Source organism: Colletes gigas, unplaced genomic scaffold (assembly GCF_013123115.1).
Source record: "Colletes gigas isolate AHSC1104 unplaced genomic scaffold, ASM1312311v1 Colletes_gigas_Sc00009, whole genome shotgun sequence".
Classification (NCBI taxonomy): Eukaryota; Metazoa; Arthropoda; class Insecta; order Hymenoptera; family Colletidae; genus Colletes; species Colletes gigas.
In genome coordinates, this window is record NW_025106638.1 from 9,700,990 (window position 1) to 9,722,747 (window position 21,758).

General features: G+C 32.7%; 1 long non-coding RNA gene across 1 annotated transcript in view; it reads left to right on the forward strand.

The window, feature by feature from the left end:
* LOC122397359 overlaps positions 1 to 13,147 on the forward strand; it is a 49,931-nt gene extending 36,784 nt beyond the window's left edge. The window contains exons 2-4 of the long non-coding RNA XR_006259105.1: positions 1,461 to 1,588; positions 7,532 to 7,605; positions 13,127 to 13,147. This is a non-coding gene — a long non-coding RNA (uncharacterized LOC122397359). The remainder of the gene's footprint in view (positions 1 to 1,460; positions 1,589 to 7,531; positions 7,606 to 13,126) is intronic.
* Positions 13,148 to 21,758: the final 8,611 nt, after the last annotated feature.

Sequence of the window (21,758 nt, forward strand, 5' to 3'; positions counted from 1 at the left end):
AACTTATCAGAGATTTTTTTCCATATAATGTTGAGGCAATGAAACTCAAATTTTATCCCATAAATACTTGTATATTATTGCTTACATTTAATCGCGTGAATGAAGTTTAATACATTCCAAAGATATATACTGAAAAGTTAAGCCCATGTAACCACAATGAAACGTAATAACAGTCTATCGATAATTTTGTGTCTTCTGGCCGAGGTAGCCACGAAATACACACTTTTATAATCTGAATATAAAGGTATATTTAACACTAGATTTACGGAAGCCGTCAATTTGACGGATTCCATATTTAAAATTGCAGAACGCGTAAATATTACTTTTTAACAACTCATGTTCAATTTGTTCGATGCAATGGCACGAATACATATTCCAATTAAAAGAAAAATCGCATTTTAAGGTAATCGTCAACATGAAAGGTATCAATAAATATGCGTGCGATCAGTGCTCGTAAATCTAGTGTTAAACTCGAAACACAATTAATTATTCAACTTACAACGGACAAGACATAACCTAAACAGTTGCTACTCTGCTAACCGCCATATAGCACACTGCTTGGCTCTACTCCCCCCTCCCCGCCGCCCCCCAGGCGTTGCCAGATTCTTGGCAGTGTTGCCAATGAAAACAATACAACGAAGTCGTAGCTAAAATCGTTTATCGTTTAGGTGACAGTAATTGGTTAGGTTATTTCACCGTGGTAACAGAAGGACGTTTTCTGTGCAAAAACTTGCAGAAATTCCAAAGAAAATAATGATTGAAACTGCTATGGTGGACAGTTAGTCGCGAATTGTGTGTCGATTTTTGGAATATTCAATTTAAGGTTAGATTTCGTTCCGTGTGTGAGCACGTTTTAACAAAAATACTTTAACGATACAAATCGACTGCTGAAGCGAGGAGAAACAGGAATAAATAATTAATAAGATTATTTATGCATACCTCGCGCACACGCTCTCTCTTTCTCTCCTTCTCTTCGCGTGCGCGCGCACGCGTTGCTACACGGTACATATGCATTTATCCCGCCACAAAAACTCAAATTTTTGTTTAAGCTATTGATGTTACGGCAAAAATGTATTGGACTTTTGTGCTCCCCTCTTCGAGACCTACAATTTACGTCGATCCGACAACTTCGAAATTTTAAACTTTAAGGCCATTTTTTTAACAAAATGGCTGGCCATAAACGTCTAGTATTTTACAGAATGCGTTTGGACATCAGCCCCAATAACTCTGCCAAATTTGGTTGAAATCCCAGGTTGACAGGGTATGACCTCCCCTTGTTAGTCTCTAATCGCGCGAATATTCAAATTGTTCGTTCGCAGCCTTTCGCCACACGCGAGTGGTGAATTATTTTCGTATCGGGAAGGAAGTAAACGGAACGATCGCGAAGGCTTGGGTACTGCTTCCTGCGGAAGCCTTTTTTTGAAACCCGGAGACGCATTTATCAATTGTGGTGGTGGTAGTGGTGTTCCAGAAAGAAACGAGGGGCTGTGAAAACAACTGCGGCAGATGTGGACTCTTGGCACGCGCCCTTCTGTTCATCAGTGGTGCTCATTCCTCCGCAGGAGCCACGAACTACGTTTACTTCGAGGTAAAATCAACAAAATTATTATTATGTTGACTCCAAGTTCTCTGTACAATGGTTTATGCATTTACGTGGGCACGAAAATGTATGTTAAACTTTTGCAAAACACAGCATCACGGTATTATTTTTTTTTTTTTTTTTATTGATATTAAATTACATTTACAACTAGCTTCATTGAGCTAACCAGCAAAGGGTATAGCCAAATAAGGGAGTCAAATGTGCCCTTGAACCAAATGTGACATACGATGGATCTATCGATAGAGCATCAAGAAAAAACGTTCTGTGCCAAATTTTAACCCTCTATTTTGTTTAGAAGGGTAGTTATTGAGAAAATTCGGATTAACGAATTTCTGCCTATTTCCCCTATTTAATCGAGTACAAAAATTATGAAAAAAATCTGGTGCATTGTGGTTATCGAGATACGTGTTTGAGAATTTTTTTCGATTTTTCGATTCCAAATCCTAGGTGTGAAAAATTGAGAACGCAAAAAAACACAGAAAAATACCGATTTCGTATTGAAGCTTTCGAGACACTAGATTTCTATAATTACTGTAAATGCGTATTGTCATTGGCTATCTCCCTGAATTTTTTCCGATTTTTCGATTCCAAATCCTGGGCGTGAAAAATTAAAAACGCAGAAAAATACCGATTTCGTATTGAAGCTTTCGAGACACTAGATTTCTATAATTACTGTAAATGCGTATTGTCATTGGTTATCTCCCTGAATTTTTTCCGATTTTTCGATTCCAAATCCTGGGCGTGAAAAATTAAAAACGCAGAAAAATACCGATTTCGTATTGAAGCTTTCGAGACACTAGATTTCTATAATTACTGTAAATGCGTATTGTCATTGGCTATCTCCCTGAATTTTTTCCGATTTTTCGATTCCAAATCCTGGGCGTGAAAAATTAAAAACGCAGAAAAATACCGATTTCGTATTGAAGCTTTCGAGACACTAGATTTCTATAATTACTGTAAATGCGTATTGTCATTGGCTATCTCCCTGAATTTTTTCCGATTTTTCGATTCCAAATCCTGGGCGTGAAAAATTAAAAACGCAGAAAAATACCGATTTCGTATTGAATCATTCGAGACACTAGATTTATATAATTACTGTAAATGCGTATTGTCATTGGCTATCTCCCTGAATTTTTTCAGATTTTTTGATTCCAAATCCTGGGCGTGAAAAATTAAAAACGCAGAAAAATACCGATTTCGTATTGAAGCTTTCGAGACACTAGATTTCTATAATTACTGTAAATGCGTATTGTCATTGGCTATCTCCCTGAATTTTTTCCGATTTTTCGATTCCAAATCCTGGGCGTGAAAAATTAAAAACGCAGAAAAATACCGATTTCGTATTGAAGCTTTCGAGACACTAGATTTCTATAATTACTGTAAATGCGTATTGTCATTGGCTATCTCCCTGAATTTTTTCAGATTTTTTGATTCCAAATCCTGGGCGTGAAAAATTAAAAACGCAGAAAAATACCGATTTCGTATCGAAGCTTTCGAGACACTAGATTTATATAATTACTGTAAATGCGTATTGTCATTGGTTATCTCCCTGAATTATTTCCGATTTTTCGATTCCAAATCCTGGGCGTGAAAAATTAAAATCGCAGAAAAATACCGATTTCGTATTGAATCATTCGAGACACTAGATTTCTATAATTACTGTAAATGCGTATTGTCATTGGTTATCTCCCTGAATTTTTTCCGATTTTTTGGTATGGTGCGCCGTAGTAGGAAAAATCAAAAACCGATTTTTTCGACGTTTTTCGCGTGAAAAAGCATCCTATACTTTGAATTTTTGTATTCTCTTTAATAGATAACTATATTGTATGGTTTTAAACATTTATAATTATATATCTAATTATACTTCAAAGTATAAGTTGCTTTTTCACGCGAAAAACGCCGAAAAAATCGGTTTTTCATTTATGCTACTACGGCGCACCCTGCTAAAAAATCTGAAAAAATTCAGGGACATAACCAATGACAATATGCATTTACAGTAATTATATAAGTCTAGTGTCTCGAAAGCTTCAATACGAAATCGGTATTTTTCTGCGTTTTTTTGCGTTTTTAATTTTTCACACGTAGGATTTGAAATCGAAAAATCGGAAAAAATTCTCAAACACGTATCTCAATAGTCGCAATGCACCAGATTTTTTTTCATAATTTTTCTACTCGATTAAATAGGGGAAATAGGCAGAGATTCGTTAATCCGAATTTTCTCAATAACTACCCTTCCAAACAAGATAGAGGGTTAAAATTTGGCACAGAACGTTTTTTCTTGGTGCTCTATCGATGGATCCATCGTATGTCACATTTGGTTCAAGGGCACATTTGACCCCCTTATTCGGCTATACCCTTTGATGAAAATCAACAAAATTATTATTATGCTCGATGGTGACCCCAAGTTCCCTTTACAATTGTTTATGCATTTACGTGGGCACGAAGATGTATGTTAAACTTTTGCAAAACGCCAGTATCACAGTATTATTATTTTGTAGTTGTAATTTTTAATAGTGAAGTTTTAATAATTATAATAATGAAGGCACTACGAAGCACATTTCTTATGTTATCTCATTCTTGTTTCTTAACACGTATTCTGTGCTACATGTACTTACGTATGTCAGCGCTGCTGCCGTTCGATGGGTTTATATACAACGTGATACAGTACTATATCATAACATAATTTTAATTCTTACTTCAACACATTACACGTGTTAATTTATGGGAAAATTGATTTAACACGGGACGGTAACTTTTTGGTAACTTTCAGCGCTCGTTGCTCGTAAGTCGAAAACCAATCGAGTAAAAGTGTCTTATTTCGAATCGAGGAGATATTAGATTCCTCCATTTTGATATCTTGCAGTTTTTTACTTCAATGTTTAACGTGGTAACGGAGAATTAATTCACAGTAAAACAGTGGATCTCAGTTAAATTGGACCACTTAAATATTTACCTTGTTTATTATCATTTGGAAAAATTTTTTAGGACAAAGTTGTAGTATTTCGAGCGGCATATACGTACGTATAATGACGGAATTAATTTTTTCGCGAGATTATTTTTCAAGGTTATCGGAATTTTACATTTATTTCGACATACAGCATAAATAAACAAATTTGAGCTTAATAATCGTATACTTTAAATATCGAAAAATGAATTACAAACTCATGATAAATTGTTGTATTAGTTCTACATATATTAACTTATTATATTACAGTAGAACGTCGATTATCGAAACTAATAGGAAAACTTTTTCAGGCAAACCAAAATTACAACTATGAAATAAAATAATTTTGATTGTATGAAAGAACATATAACAACATAACAGCAAACATAATATAAAAAGTAAATTAAGAATTCTTGAATTTATTTAAGTTTTGTATTACTTGTAAAAGAAATATTTGAAAGGCTATACTATATTTCTTTTATTTTTTTCGATCTAATTGTTTGTTCTTTGCTGCTAATAACAAAATTGAAATATAATTCGGGGTGCAAATGGTTAAATTGTTGTTGCACTGAGAAACACAGAAACAGATAAGAAACGAAATTTGTTTACATAGATTATTACACATTTTTACATTTTACATATTCTGTCATACGCTTATATTAATCTATTTAATTTAATAATATTCTATACATATATATATACAGAATTGTTAATGCTAAATGAGTGTAATCATAGTTTCTCACTGTTCTACGATTGTATTCACTGTATAAAGTTTCGGTTGGTATCACAGGATGTAACTCGATACAGTTGACTTCCGCGCACGCGCGTGGACGCTCGGGAATAATAATCTGTTGCGCGCGCAACCATCGACCGATCGAAATTCAATAAATGAAATGAAAAACAAACGATTCCTTCAGGCAAAAGTGGTCAGAATTTTATTCGAACCATAAACGATGAATAAATAACTCACTTTAGCAATTTATTCGCAATTTTTATCCAATCGAACAATTATTCATTATTGGAACAATTTTTATTTTTAGAGATGCGTTGAAGCCTGATTTTTAGCTTCGTGAAGGTCGAATCCAAAACTTTGCAGTCTCAAAATTCTTGAAATTCGAAATTCCCAAAACACGGAATGCTTATTTTAAAAATTCTTTTCTAAAGAGTATCTTGTATTTTATCAGGAATAAATAACTCACTTTAGCAATTTATTCGCAATTTTTATCCAATCGAACAATTATTCATTATTGGAACAATTTTTATTTTTGGAGATGCGTTGAAGCCTGATTTTTAGCTTCGTGAAGGTCGAATCCAAAACTTTGTAGTCTCAAAATTCTTGAAATTCGAAATTCCTGAAACACGGAATGCTTATTTTAAAAATTCTTTTCTAAAGAGTATCTTGTATTTTATCAGGAATAAATAACTCACTTTAGCAATTTATTCGCAATTTTTATCCAATCGAACAATTATTCATTATTGGAACAATTTTTATTTTTAGAGATGGGTTGAAGCCTGATTTTTAGCTTCGTGAAGGTCGAATCCAAAACTTTGTAGTCCCAAAATTCTTGAAATTCGAAATTCCCAAAACACGGAATGCTTATTTTAAAAATTCTTTTCTAAAGAGTATCTTGTATTTTATCAGGAATAAATAACTCACTTTAGCAATTTATTCGCAATTTTTATCCAATCGAACAATTATTCATTATTGGAACAATTTTTATTTTTGGAGATGCGTTGAAGCCTGATTTTTAGCTTCGTGAAGGTCGAATCCAAAACTTTGTAGTCTCAAAATTCTTGAAATTCGAAATCCCCGAAACACGGAATGCTTATTTTAAAAATTCTTTTCTAAAGAGTATCTTGTATTTTATCAGGAATAAATAACTCACTTTAGCAATTTATTCGCAATTTTTATCCAATCGAACAATTATTCATTATTGGAACAATTTTTATTTTTAGAGATGGGTTGAAGCCTGATTTTTAGCTTCGTGAAGGTCGAATCCAAAACTTTGTAGTCCCAAAATTCTTGAAATTCGAAATTCCCGAAACACGGAATTTAACACTTATTTTAAAAATTTTTTTCTAAAAAGTATCTTGTATTTTACCAAGAACTAAAATCTTAACAAAGTAAAATAATTACACAAAAATTAAATGAAAATTATAATGTAAATGAACGAGTAACCAAAGAAAATTTCATGCAATAATTATTTTCAACAAATCCAACATTGTCAAAATATCTTATTTTCCTAGATAACCAAATATAGCGGATGTCAAAAATATTACAGCAGTCAATTCCAATAAAAACTTTATAAAACTTCGTTTATATTCGTTTCATATTCTCAGAAATTTCATTAAAAATAAATTGTTTATTTATATTTTCTATGAAAATATTAGCAAAAGTCTTGAATGTGTAATAACTATTCGTTACAAATAAATTAAAAAATTTATATGAAAAATATGACTTACAAATTGTATTTTGAGACTGCAATAGTTTAATCTTATTTTTAAACTTGCAGTATGTGTTTTTGAAATATACATCGATTTCTTAATGATTACAACATCCACCGTATTCACCGGATCTAGTGACTTTTTTTTTTTATTTCCAAACTTTAAAAAATGGCTCGTCACCGCCCAAACAGATACCCATTTTGAGGGCTTTCCAGAAATTTTATTTTTCAGATGGCTCAAAACAGTTGTAAAAACGCTTAAAAAACTATATACAACTAAAAGGAAATTACGTTGTAAAATAACGAAAAAAAATCTACCTAAAATAATTTGATTCAGTGACTTTTTTTTATTTCCAAACTTTAAAAAATGGCTCGTCACAAACAGATGTCCATTTTGATAACCTCCAAAAATTTTATTTTTTAGATGCCTCGAAATAGTTGTAGAAACGCTTAAAAAAAGTGTATAGAACTAAAAGGAGATTATGTTGTAAAATAACAAAAAAAAATCTACCTAAAATAATTAGTTTCTCTATCTTTTTCTAGGGATTTCTTAAACGACCCTTGGTATCGAAACGCGCATGCGCCATCAGTTTCTGGACCGCGAGCGTAGAATTTAGGTAAGTGCTTCTTAATAACCCATAAATCGGATCATCGCCTGCCGCGATGTTTTCTCTTGATCGAATTAATTGGCCCTCCTCCGAAAACCAGTTTCACCGGATGGGCGTCGAGTTCGCGTCGAATTCTACTCGTTGGTCCTCCGTGTATACATATACATATACATATACTTCTTCGATAAAGACATTTTTTGAAAATATCTCGAGATCTGATAATTTTTTTGCCATGGTACCCCAATCATTTTTTACGCAGAATGAACGGAAGAATCGATCTGTGTAAAAAAAAATATGCATTTCTATTTAAAGAAATGATGCAATTGTTAATTGCACATGCATCGCTGCATTTGAAAAAAATTTAAAGGCCTACGGATGTAGTGCTCTTCGAACCATTTATCTTTCTCCTTTTGGAATTTTTTCGTAAATGCAATAATAACGGGGTTATGACTTGAAACAATTGCGTGGACCACCCTATACATATAGATATACTTCTTCGATAAAGACTTTTTTTTTAAATATCTCGAGATCTGATAATTTTTTTGCCATGGTACCCCAATCATTTTTCACGCAGAATGAACGGAAGAATCGATCTGTGTAAAAAAAAATATGCATTTCTATTTAAAGAAATGATGCAATTGTTAATTGCACATGCACCGCTGCATCTAAAAAAAATTCAAAGGCCTACAGATGTAGTGCTCTTCGAACCATTTATCTTCCTCCTTTTGGCATTTTTTCGTAAATGCAATAATAACGGGGTTATGACTTGAAACAATTGCGTGGACCACCCTATACATATAGATATACTTCTTCGATAAAGACATTTTTTTTAAATATCTCGAGATCTGATAATTTTTTTGCCATGGTACCCCAATCATTTTTTACGCAGGATGAACAGAAGAATCGATCTGTGTAAAAAAAAATATGCATTTCTATTTAAAGAAATGATGCAATTGTTAATTGCACATGCACCGCTGCATCTAAAAAAAATTCAAAGGCCTACAGATGTAGTGCTCTTCGAACCATTTATCTTTCTCCTTTTGGAATTTTTTCGTAAATGCAATAATAACGGGGTTATGACTTGAAACAATTGCGTGGACCACCCTATACATATAGATATACTTCTTCGATAAAGACTTTTTTTTTAAATATCTCGAGATCTGATAATTTTTTTGCCATGGTACCCCAATCATTTTTCACGCAGAATGAACGGAAGAATCGATCTGTGTAAAAAAAAATATGCATTTCTATTTAAAGAAATGATGCAATTGTTAATTGCACATGCACCGCTGCATTTGAAAAAAATTTAAAGGCCTACGGATGTAGTGCTCTTCGAGCCATTTATCTTCCTCCTTTTGGCATTTTTTCGTAAATGCAATAATAACGGGGTTATGACTTGAAACAATTGCGTGGACCACCCTATACATATAGATATACTTCTTCGATAAAGACATTTTTTGAAAATATCTCGAGATCTAATAATTTTTTTGCCATGGTACCCTAATCATTTTTCACGCAGAATGAACAGAAGAATCTATCTGTGTAAAAAAAATATGCATTTCTATTTAAAGAAATGATGCAATTGTTAATTGCACATGCATCGCTGCATTTGAAAAAAATTTAAAGGCCTACGGATGTAGTGCTCTTCGAACCATTTATCTTTCTCCTTTTGGCATTTTTTCGTAAATGCAATAATAACGGGGTTATGACTTGAAACAATTGCGTGGACCACCCTATACATATAGATATACTTCTTCGATAAAGACTTTTTTTTTAAATATCTCGAGATCTGATAATTTTTTTGCCATGGTACCCCAATCATTTTTTACGCAGAATGAACAGAAGAATCGATCTGTGTAAAAAAAAATATGCATTTCTATTTAAAGAAATGATGCAATTGTTAATTGCACATGCACCGCTGCATCTAAAAAAAATTTAAAGGCCTACGGATGTAGTGCTCTTCGAACCATTTATCTTCCTCCTTTTGGCATTTTTTCGTAAATGCAATAATAACGGGGTTATGACTTGAAACAATTGCGTGGACCACCCTGTATACATATATTTCAACATTGAGCAGGAAATCGTACAGAGGAGTCAATTTTCTCGGAATTCCCGTCGTTCAGGTATCGCGTATTGTCGGAGCGACGAGAATTCTTTTATACGAAAAGATACGCGCGTACAGATGCAACCGTCGTCCAGGTCGCTGCATTATTTCTTTGTTCGCGAGAATCCAAGGATCGATAGGGATTCGTGCCAAAAGGGACCTTCCGTTTTCTACAACAATAAATTGTAAATTCCTCGGGAACGACTAGAATGGCGAAAACACGCTGGCCGCCATTTTGTAGGTTTCTAAGGTTTTGCGTTCTGGTCGGAATACTTAATGGTTGTACAGGGTGTTGCAAATTTGGTTCGAAGTTTTGAGAAGTAATTAGGTCGTTAGATACCATTTCATTGTTGTTATTTTGTTATTAAATGCTTTGTTACTTGAAACGTTCTATTTCTATTGTATGTTGAGCACATAACCTTGTTATTATAGACGGTGAACAACACTTTGTTATTATATGTATAAAGAAAAAATCTTCATAACAGTGACCTTGACAACACATTTCAAGGTCATCGAAATCGGTGAAGAAAATATTTTCCACTTCTTTTTCGTGCAATAATAGCTAAATTGGAATAAATTAAAAAAGTACATAAATTAAAACATGTATTGTAATGCCTTTTACAAACACCAGAACAGATTGAAACAACAATAACATAACCTTACAAACGTGATTCAAAATGGAGGGAAGGCATCCACCAAATACATGTCGAAACGAAAAGATATTTTTTTCCTAACCTAGATACGACGTCAGTTTTTAACTGAAATAAACTCTAAATAAGGAACATTCTTTCAATTTTTAGTCGTTTTTACTTAAAAATCTGAGACCCAAAGAAGAGCAAAATTTTATCTAACCTTATTCTTATTACAATGTATGTATACATCACATTCATCATTAAAAATTTTAGGTTAAATCGTTATTTACTCATTGAAAAATATTTAACTCCGTAATGTAAATTTTCGTTCTTATTCGTTGAGTAACGGATAAATAAATGTTGATTGTAAATAGGAATCAACAATTCTAAACTTGAAATTAATTGTAATTAATCGCCCTTTGTTTCTTATTCTAAATATAATGTTTCTATTATACGTATTGATGAGATATTTACTGCAAAATTGAAATAAGAAAAATAAAATAAATTGCTGTATTATTTTCTTTTCAATTGCAAATTAATTAACAGTTATAACAACTACTTCAAATAACAATTGTAAATTGAAACTCATAAACAACTAAAAACAGATCTTCCACACTCGTTACCATACGTTGTTGTTATACTTATTTTACATTGCATTCAATACTTCATCGTTCAAAATACACTTTCAAATGCAAGAGCGTTGCTAGTATGACTTTGTCAGATACTGAACGTGAGAAACATTTTGTTAGAAACTTCTACGGTGGACTTTTTTGCATGTAGATTTAAAAATTATGCAGGTTTGCAAGTATTCATATAACGTACCAGGTACGAGTTGGTCCACAAACATAGCAACTAACGTATCTTGCAACTTTCCAGCACTGACTGTGATACGATTCAGTAGTTGTTCCAATCTTTTACGTTTATCAAACTTTTGATCATTTATTTGTTGAATATAAATATACTTTCCTATCGTAAATGTGTATTTTAAGGATGACTTTTGTAGGATTTAACGAAAAAGAATTGTATTTGGAAGAAATGTACAAATAATATAACTAAATGAATTTTAAATATAACAAGCACGCAATCTTTTTACACAAATCAAAATCTCAATTATCCACACAAATTCAAATCACTCGTTACTCTCTCTCCGTTGTCTCGCTGTCCCTGGCAACCCCTTCTTTTTTAACAAAACGCTCTCAACCCTTTTGCGCATAAGTTAACATTACTCCAAACTACAGCGTTACACAAATATCCTACATATATCAACCGCCTCCATATTGACTTTCTTCGCTAACAAATGCAAGGATATCGTCTAATCGCAACATAAATTACATTAAAAATTCATTTGTTTTTATTGTAACTTTGTGAAATTGTAAAATCGTACACTGTTGGTAACATTGGGAATCTGGTGAATCCCCAATTGTGTTTTAATTTGATCTATTTGATCTAGCAGCATTCTGACTGTTATATACGTTGTTCTGCCACAAAATCAATAAAAAATTTAATCTCAAACTTAAACACAAATCTCCGAACCAAACTACAGCGTGACACAAATATCCTACACTTTGTAGCATTTCTGTCAGGTCAGCGCTTGATTAATAGCATTAATAACATTGTAGTCGACTAGTTCTTCTAAACTTGGGAAATATCGAGGACTATTCTGCAATCAACATGGTCGAGACGCATAACAGGGTGAAACAAAACATAGGGGGAGATGTTTCTTGTATAATTTTATAATTATACTTTTTTAGATATCGTAAGTCATTTAAATATTAATTCTAATATTTTATAACTCCATTTTCTCTTTTAGAACTAATTGAAACGTCGAACATGAAATATTTTATTAAGAACTGTTTGCTTTAAACTGTTTCTCTGTTTCAAAAGCAGACGTCAGTTTTTCTGATTCGATTATAAATTATAAAATTAAATTGATGAAGTTTTACGATTCTTTCTACCACTCGAGTATGGTGAATCCATTAATTTTACAAGGAAACATGAAGCATGATTATTTTTAATCATTACTTTCAGCCTTAATACAAAAATTAGTAGATAAAATATTTAAAAAATGTGTTTAAAATAGAAGAAAATTAAAACTTCAAAGTTTCTGCGCCATCTCAAAAATTGTTAAGACAGAAACCAGCTTTTGCCAAGCCTAATTTAAGAGAATAAAAATAAGTTTTGTTCGCTGTTCATGAACAGTTAGAGAATTTTTATTTCTTCGTTTTAGTTTAATGTACTGTGTGTTTTATTCAAATGTGAGTAGTACATTTCGTAAAAAAATTTAATTTAATTTGTATACATTAGCAATAAAAATTGAATTTTAAATAAAATTCACATCTAAATCCACCCATCAATAATCAGTTATTTTGTTGCTGGATTTTAGACAACTATTCCATAAACATATTTTTAAACAAATTCCTTCGTGACAGAAAAAATTCAAATTTTGATTGCAAATCAATGATTTTTAAACATTTTGGGAAAAATATAAAAAAAAAAAAGAATTTTTAAGGATCCACAAAGAAAACATATTTCTTACGTTTATTTTAATTAATTTGCAATTACGATGTATTTATGAATCAGTAAATTTTTATTTTCGTTCCTTGAGGCCAAATAAAATTATTATTATTATTTTTGAGCTGTAAAATTTCTCAAATAAACATATAAATGTCATTCATTCGGATTATCGTTTAGCGAGTTAATGAAACGGTAAGAAAAATTCTTTTTTTTATCATTTTGGTTCTCAACATAATCACGATCATACTAATGAAAAATTCTTTTGATTTTTTCGTTTCAGATAAGCAGCCAGCCAATGGGGACGGTTTTTCTTAAAAATAACATCGTTCAATTACGTGTAATTAAGTAAGCTTTGATTATTGAAAAAAATTTTGAAAAAAATTTCGTAAAACATGAATAAATATGCAAAATGTCGAAATTGAGTTCGTAAAACATAAATAAATATGCAAAATGTCGAAATTAAGTTATATATAAGATATATATATAACTAATAATAATAAATAAGACGAAAATCAAGAATACTAATTTGTTGATGGAAGCTTCGTTAAAAAGTTATTAACAATTAAATTAAAAAATTTCAAATCGTTCTGGAAAAATTATTTTCGGTTGCGGGGGTCAACTACAATCATTTTTAGTCAATATACATATCCTCGAAATCCTAACCATTTTCGAGAAAAAAATTCCTTACTGAAAATATATTCTGTGGCCAGGAATGTCACTTCAGCGAATCTTTAAAAAATCATAACTTCTGAACGGATCGGACGATTTTAATGTTTCAAACGGCAAACAACGTGTATCTTAGTGAAGAATATGTACAAATTCTAACAATATTGAAAAAGTTGTTCTTCGACCTCGTAAAATTAGAAAAACCATCATAAAAATGGTCCAATTTTCGAACAGCCATAACTCCTACAATAGTGAATATATTTTGATAAAACTTTTTTCTGAAGTTAAGCCCATAGGTGCCTATAAAAAAGTATTAGTCAAAATTTCCGTAGGGCGTCAAACATAATTAATGAAAATCAAAAACCAATTTTTAAGAAAAATCGACAGTCTAAATTTTTCGGTGAAATTGAAAAGTTAAAATCACTCTGGAAAAATTATTTTCGATTACAGTAGTCGCTTATAGTCATTTTTGGTCATTAGACATACCCTCGAATTCTTACAAACTTTCGAAAAAAAAATTCGAGAAAGTGTGAAATTTTTCGACAAAACTAAAAAATTTCAAATCATTCTGAAAAAAAATATTTTTAGTTACAGGGGTCAATTACAATAATTTTTGGTGAATAGACATACCCACGAAATCCTACGCATAATCGAGAAAAAAATTCGAGAAGGTATGACATTTTTCGACAAAATTAAAATTTTCCAAATCGATCTAGAAAAATTATTTTCGGTTGCGGGGGTCAATTGCAATAATTTTTAGTGAATAGACATACCCCCGAAATCCTACGCATAATCGAGAAAAAAATTCGAGAAGGTATGACATTTTTCGACAAAATTAACATTTTCCAAATCGATCTAGAAAAATTATTTTCGGTTGCGGGGGTCAATTACAATAATTTTTGGTGAATAGACATACCCCCGAATTCCAACCCATTATCCAGAAAAAAATTCGAGAATATGTGAAATTTTTCGACAAAATTGAAAAATTTCAAATAATTCTAGAAAAATTATTTTCGGTTGCGGGGGTCAACTACAATCATTTTTGGTGGGTACACATACCTCCGAAATCCTATCTACTTTCGAGAAAAAAAATCGAGTAGGTGGTGAAATTTTTCGGCGAAAAAAAAATTTTTCAAATCGTTCTAAAAAAATTATTTTCGGTCGCGGGGATCAATTACAATCATTTTTTTATCATTACGCATACCTCCGAAATTGTACGCACTTTCGAGAAAAAAATTCCTTACTGAAAATCCAATTAGGGGTGCCTAAATTTTTCAACGGAGAAAAAAAATTGCAAATCGTTGTGGAAAAATTATTTTCGGTTGCGCGGGTCAATTACAATCATTTTCGGTCATTACACATACCCCCGAAATCTTGCGCATTTTCGAGAAAAAAAATCATGTAAATGCTGAAATTTTTCGGCGAAAAAAAATTGTTCAAATAATTTTGGAAAAATTATTTTCGGTTTCGGGGGTTAATTACAATCATTTTCGGTCATAACACGTACCCGCGAAATCTTACGCATTTTTGAGAAAAAAAATCGTGTAAATGCTGAAATTTTTCGGCGATAAAAAATTGTTCAAATCGTTTTAAAAAAATTATTTTCGGTAGCGGGGGTCGATTACAATCATTTTCGGTCATTACACGTACCCCCAAAATCCCACCCATTTTCGAGAAAAAAATCGAGTAAATTCTGAAATTTTTCGGCGAAAAAAAATTGTTCAAATCATTTTGGAAAAATTATGTTCGCCTGCGGGGGTCAATTACAATAATTTTTGGTCAACAGACATATCCCCGAAATCCTACTCACTTTCGAGAAAAAAATTCCTTAGTCTTAGAATCTTTAAAATATCATAACTTCTGAACGGATCAGAGGATTTTAATGTTTCAAGAGGCAAACAGCGAGTAGTTTGATAAAGAATATATAGAAATTCTAAGAATATTGAAAAAGTTGTTTCTTGACCCCGTAAAGTTAAAAAAACCTCCATAAAAATGGTCCAATATTCAAACTGCCATAATTCCTACAAGGGTGGATATCTTTAAATGAAACTTTTTTCTAAAGTAGAGTTCATGCGTATCTACGATAAAGTATTAGATAACTTTTCTATAGGGCGTCAAACAAAATTAATAAAAATTAAAAACAAGGAAAATCGACAGGGGTAGGTGCCTAAATTTTTCGAGGATATTAAAAAACTTCAAAGATTCTGAAAAAATTATTTTCGGTTGCGGGGGTCAATTACAATCAGTTTTTGTCATTAGACACGCCCACGAAATCCTGCCCACTTTCGAGAAAAAAAATAGAGAAGGTGTGAAATTATTCGAGAAAATTAAAAAATTGCAAATCGTTGCGGAAAAATTATTTTTGGTTGTAGGGTTCGATTACAGTCATTTTTGGTGAATATACATACCCCCGAAATCTTGCGCATTTTCGAGAAAAAAATTCAGTAAGGGCGGCGCTTTAAACGTTAATAATTTTTTAACGAAGCTTCCATCAACAAATTGGTATTCTTGATTTTCGTCTTATTTTGGCCTCTACTATCGCTCATTAAAATTTTTGCTAGAGGTGGCCGAACACCCTGTGTACAAGTTTCTATCGTTACAACAGGTGGCCATCTTGAATAATACCATTATTTGTTCATTCGTCATTCGCAGTGAAAATAAACTCAGACAAATTAAAAATTTTGCTCACAAAAGAATAAAAAGCATGAAAGTAAAAATCGTTATTTAATATTTGACTTTTATATTTCGAAAAATGCACTTTGGTTACCAAAGCACCCAAACTTAATGAACAAAAATTAGATTAAATTAAATTTAAAGCGTACTTCCTTCTTGCTGTGCAGTGTAACGAATTTGTAAAATTCTATTGTAAAATAGCGAAAAATACTTGGTAAAAAGATCGTGCTAAAATACTTGGTACTCCCATCGCGAAGAACTATGGCGCCCGGCAGGAAATTAGACGGAAGAACTCGACTGGCGTTTTAGTATTCCAGCAGCGAAATTATTCGTCCTCTGCGTGGGTTATTTACCAGAAGAGACACACACACACACACACACACACACACACACACACACACGGTATCGGCTTAGAAATCTCGTCGTCCTGGGAAAAACCAAAGCCACGCGATGTGTACGAGGCATAAGAAGCGAAACGAGTAATTTTTATCGCAAGCACGAACTACGTGCGCCTGTACAGTGACCGTAGTGAGGAATCGTGGATTCCGGGCTCGTACGACTCCGCGATTGAGATTCAATGCGAACCATTTAGAAACGTTTTACAGTTATTACCGTCGATATGTAACGCCTGTTTCCTCGTTGCTTGTCTCCTCTTTCACGGTCTCGACATTTTCGGGCTCGACACGTTCACTGCCGGATGAAAACTGTACAATATTCTGCAAGATTAACATTTTGATTTTAAACCATCGTAAGCTACATAACCTAAAATTTGTTTCACTACTTACTTTCGTAACCTCGTAAGCTACATAACCTAAAATTTGTTTCAGTACTTATCTTCGTAACATTGTTAAAATTCACAAACTATTCAAATCCATTTCCCTCTTAACTTGAGAATTAATATTTCAAGTATCATAATGGGTAAATCCTGTCACCAATATATGGTAAAATAACACTCTTATTTCAGACCATCGTAAGCTACATAACCTAAAATTTGTTTCTCTATTTATTTTCGTAACCTTGCTAAAATTTTGATTTTACGCCATTGTAAGCTACATAACCTAAAATTTGTTTCGTTACTTATTTTCGTAACCTCGTTAAAATTCACAAATTCCATCCAAATTTATTTCCCTCTGCGTCTTAACTTGAGTATTAATTTTTTCAGTGTCATAGTGATAAATCCTGTCACCCACATATGGGTGACGTGGCAGTGAATGTGTTAAAAGCGACAGAAGCGATACGTGGTCGCTGCGTTCACCTGTCGCGTGCTTCGCTACACCTGCTAAGTGACTTTCCATTACGTCCACGCCATCTGCCTTTTCAAGTTTCGCTGCCCGATTGGCAGATGCGACAAGTTAACCGGTTAAAAATGTTCGTGCGACTGTCTAGCCGCGTTGGTTGCGGGCTCTAGGTTGCTCGAACAGGGCAGATGGTTCGAATTTGAACGAAACACGTTCGAATAATTTCAATCTTACTTCGTCTTTGTTAAAACTTTTTTATTAGGTTTTTATTATTTTAGGCGACAAGCAAATTACTTTGTTCCTGTTACCAACGGCTCACGCTTTACTTCGAGAGCATTCCTCGCGACGCGATGCATATTTATATGCATACATACAAGCATACATACATACATACATACATGCATACATACATACATACATACATACATACATACATACATACATACATACATACATGCATACATGCATGCATACATACATACATACATACATACATGCATGCATACATACATACATACATACATACATACATACATACATACATACATACATACATACATACATACATACATACATACATACATACATACATACACATACATACATACATACATACATACATACATACATACATACATACATACATACATACATACATACATACATACATACATACATACATACATACATACATACATACATACATACATACATACATACATACATACATACATACATACATACATACATACATACATACATACATACATACATACATACATACATACATACATACATACATACATACATACATACATACATACATACATACATACATACATACATACATACACACATACACACATACACACAGACACACATACACACAGACACACATACACACAGACACACATACACACATACACATACACACATACACCCACACCCACACACACACACACACACACACATGCACACATACACACATACATACACACATACACACACCCACACATGCACACATACACACATACATACACACACCCACACATGCACACATACACACATACACACATACACACATACACACATACACACATACATACACACATACACACATACACCCATACACACATACATACACCCATACACACATACATACACACATACACACATACACACATACACATACACACATACACACATACATGCATACATGCATACACACATACACACATACATACATACATGCATACATGCATACATACATACATACATACATACATACATACACACATACATACATACATGCATACATACATACATACATACATACATACATACATACATGGCAGATATATTTGGACAATAGATGTCACGAGTCTGTTTATTTCGTGCGTAGATCGCGTACTGCCTTACCGATTTCAGTTATTCTCAACAGTCTTGACTTTAAAGGGGCTCTATAATTTTTCAAAACCGACAAATCTTTAACAAAATAAGAATGAAGTAGAATCTGACATTGCAATCAGTAAAATATAAAATACGAATGAAAAAGAAAGTTGTGCATCTGTGACGAGTGAATAAAGTCACCGAACGTATGTAACAATGATTTCAGTGTATTATTCCAGTCGTGCACGCGTACCGGAGATGCGTTGGCATGCGAACGTCGCTGAATCGAGCTGGAAATTCCCGTGAATAAGAAACAACCAGGCTCGCTCAAGGTTCCTGTCGTTTAATTAGAATACGATCCAAACAAAAGAATTTCAATAAGTATAGTAGCAAAACTTTAACCAACGGAGTGCAACTAAAAATTAATCGCTCGACGTACGATTTAACACTTTGACTGCGATGTCACCATATATTGGTTTAGGGCTAATAAAGTACAACACTTTTTTCCTTGGAATTCGATATTATTTCATATTTCGATATAAAAAATTTTAATGGAAGATTCCAGAGGCCAGAATAAGACGAAAATCAATAATATCAATTTCTTGACGGAGACTTCATTGAAAAATTATTAAAAAATTTCAAATCATTTTGAAAAAATTATATTTAGTTGCAGAGGTCAATTACAAGCATTTTTGGTCAATAGACATACCCCCGAAATCCTACGCATTTTCGAGAAAAAAATTCGAGTAGGTATAGAAATTTTTAGACGAAATTAAAAAATGTCAAATCATACTAAAAAAATTATATTTAGTTGCAGAGGTCAATTACCAGTATTTTTGGTCATTATACATATCCCCGAATTCCAACGCATTTTCGAGAAAAAAATTCCTTACAGAAAATCTAATGTGAGGCCCAGAAATGGTACCTTGAAATTTCATGCATATCTTTAAAACGTCATAACTTCTGAACGGATTGGAGGATTTTAATGTTTCAAGCGGCAAATAACGCGTATTTAGACGAAGAACGCGTACAAATCGCAAAAATATTCGAAAAGTTGATCCTTGATACCGCAAAATGAGAAAACCCCCATAAAAATGGTCCAATTTTCAAACGACCATAACTCCTAGAATAGTGAATATATTTGAATGAAATTTTTGTCTAAAGTAGAGCGCGTGGATAACTATAAAAAAGTATTAGACAACTTTTTTGTACGACGTCAAATAACATTACTAAAAATCAAAACCGAATTTGTAAGAAATTTAATTTTTCGACGAAATTGAAAAGTTTCAAATCAGTCTCGAAAAATTATTTTCGATTGTAGGAGACAATTACAATCATTTTTGGTTAAGAGGTATATCCGCGAAATCCTAACCATTTTCGAGAAAAAAATTCGATGAGGTGCCTAAATTTTTCGACGATATTAAAAAGTTTCAAATCATTTTGAAAAAATTATTTTCTGCCGCGAGGTTCAATTACAATCATTTTTAGTCAATACACATACCGTCGAAATCCTAACCATTTTCGAGAAAAAAATTCCTTACTGAAAATATATTCGATGGCCAGAGGAATGTCACTTCAAAATTTCATGCGAATCTTTAAAACGTCATAACTTCTGAACGGATTGGAGGATTTTAATGTTTCAAACGGCAAACAACGCGTATTTTGGTGAAGAATATGTAGAAATCGCAAAAATATTCGAAAAGTTAATCCTTGACCCCGCAAAATGAGAAAAACCCCATAAAAATGGTCCAATTTTCAAACGACCATAACTCCTAGAATAGTGAATATATTTCAATGAAATTTTTGTCTAAAGTAGAGCTCGTGGATAACTATAAAAAAGTATTAGACAACTTTTTTGTACGACGTCAAATAACATTACTAAAAATCAAAACCGAATTTGTAAGAAATTTAATTTTTCGACGAAATTGAAAAGTTTCAAATCAGTCTCGAAAAATTATTTTCGATTGTAGGAGACAATTACAATCATTTTTGGTTAAGAGGTATATCCGCGAAATCCTAACCATTTTCGAGAAAAAAATTCGATGAGGTGCCTAAATTTTTCGACGATATTAAAAAGTTTCAAATCATTTTGAAAAAATTATTTTCTGCCGCGAGGTTCAATTACAATCATTTTTAGTCAATACACATACCGTCGAAATCCTAACCATTTTCGAGAAAAAAATTCCTTACTGAAAATATATTCGATGGCCAGAGGAATGTCACTTCAAAATTTCATGCGAATCTTTAAAACGTCATAACTTCTGAACGGATTGGAGGATTTTAATGTTTCAAACGGCAAACAACGCGTATTTTGGTGAAGAATATGTAGAAATCGCAAAAATATTCGAAAAGTTAATCCTTGACCCCGCAAAATGAGAAAAACCCCATAAAAATGGTCCAATTTTCAAACGACCATAACTCCTAGAATAGTGAATATATTTTAATGAAATTTTTTTCTGAAGTAGAGCTTATGGATACCTACAAAAAAGTATTAAACAACATTTCCGTACAGTGTCCAACAATTTTTCTAAAAATCAAAAACTAATTTGTATGAAAAATCAGCGAGGGGCTAATTTTTCGGCGAAAAAAAAATTTCGAATCGTTCTAAAAAAAATATTTTTAGGTTCTGGGGTCAATTGCAATCATTTTTGGTGAACAGACATACCCCCTAAATCCTGCGCATTTTCGAGAAAAAAATTCAATACGAGCAGAACTTCAAACGTTAACACATTACCGACCGATAGCCTATTAATCGACTTTTTTACCGACCAACACTTACCGACCGATAACGTATTAATCAACTTTTTTACCGACCAACGCTTACCGACCGATAGCCGATTAATCAACCGCTACCGGTCGGTAAAGTGTTAATAACTTCTTAACGAAGCCTTCATCGACAAATTGGTGTTCTTGATTTTCGTCTTATTTTGGCCTCTAGAATCTGAC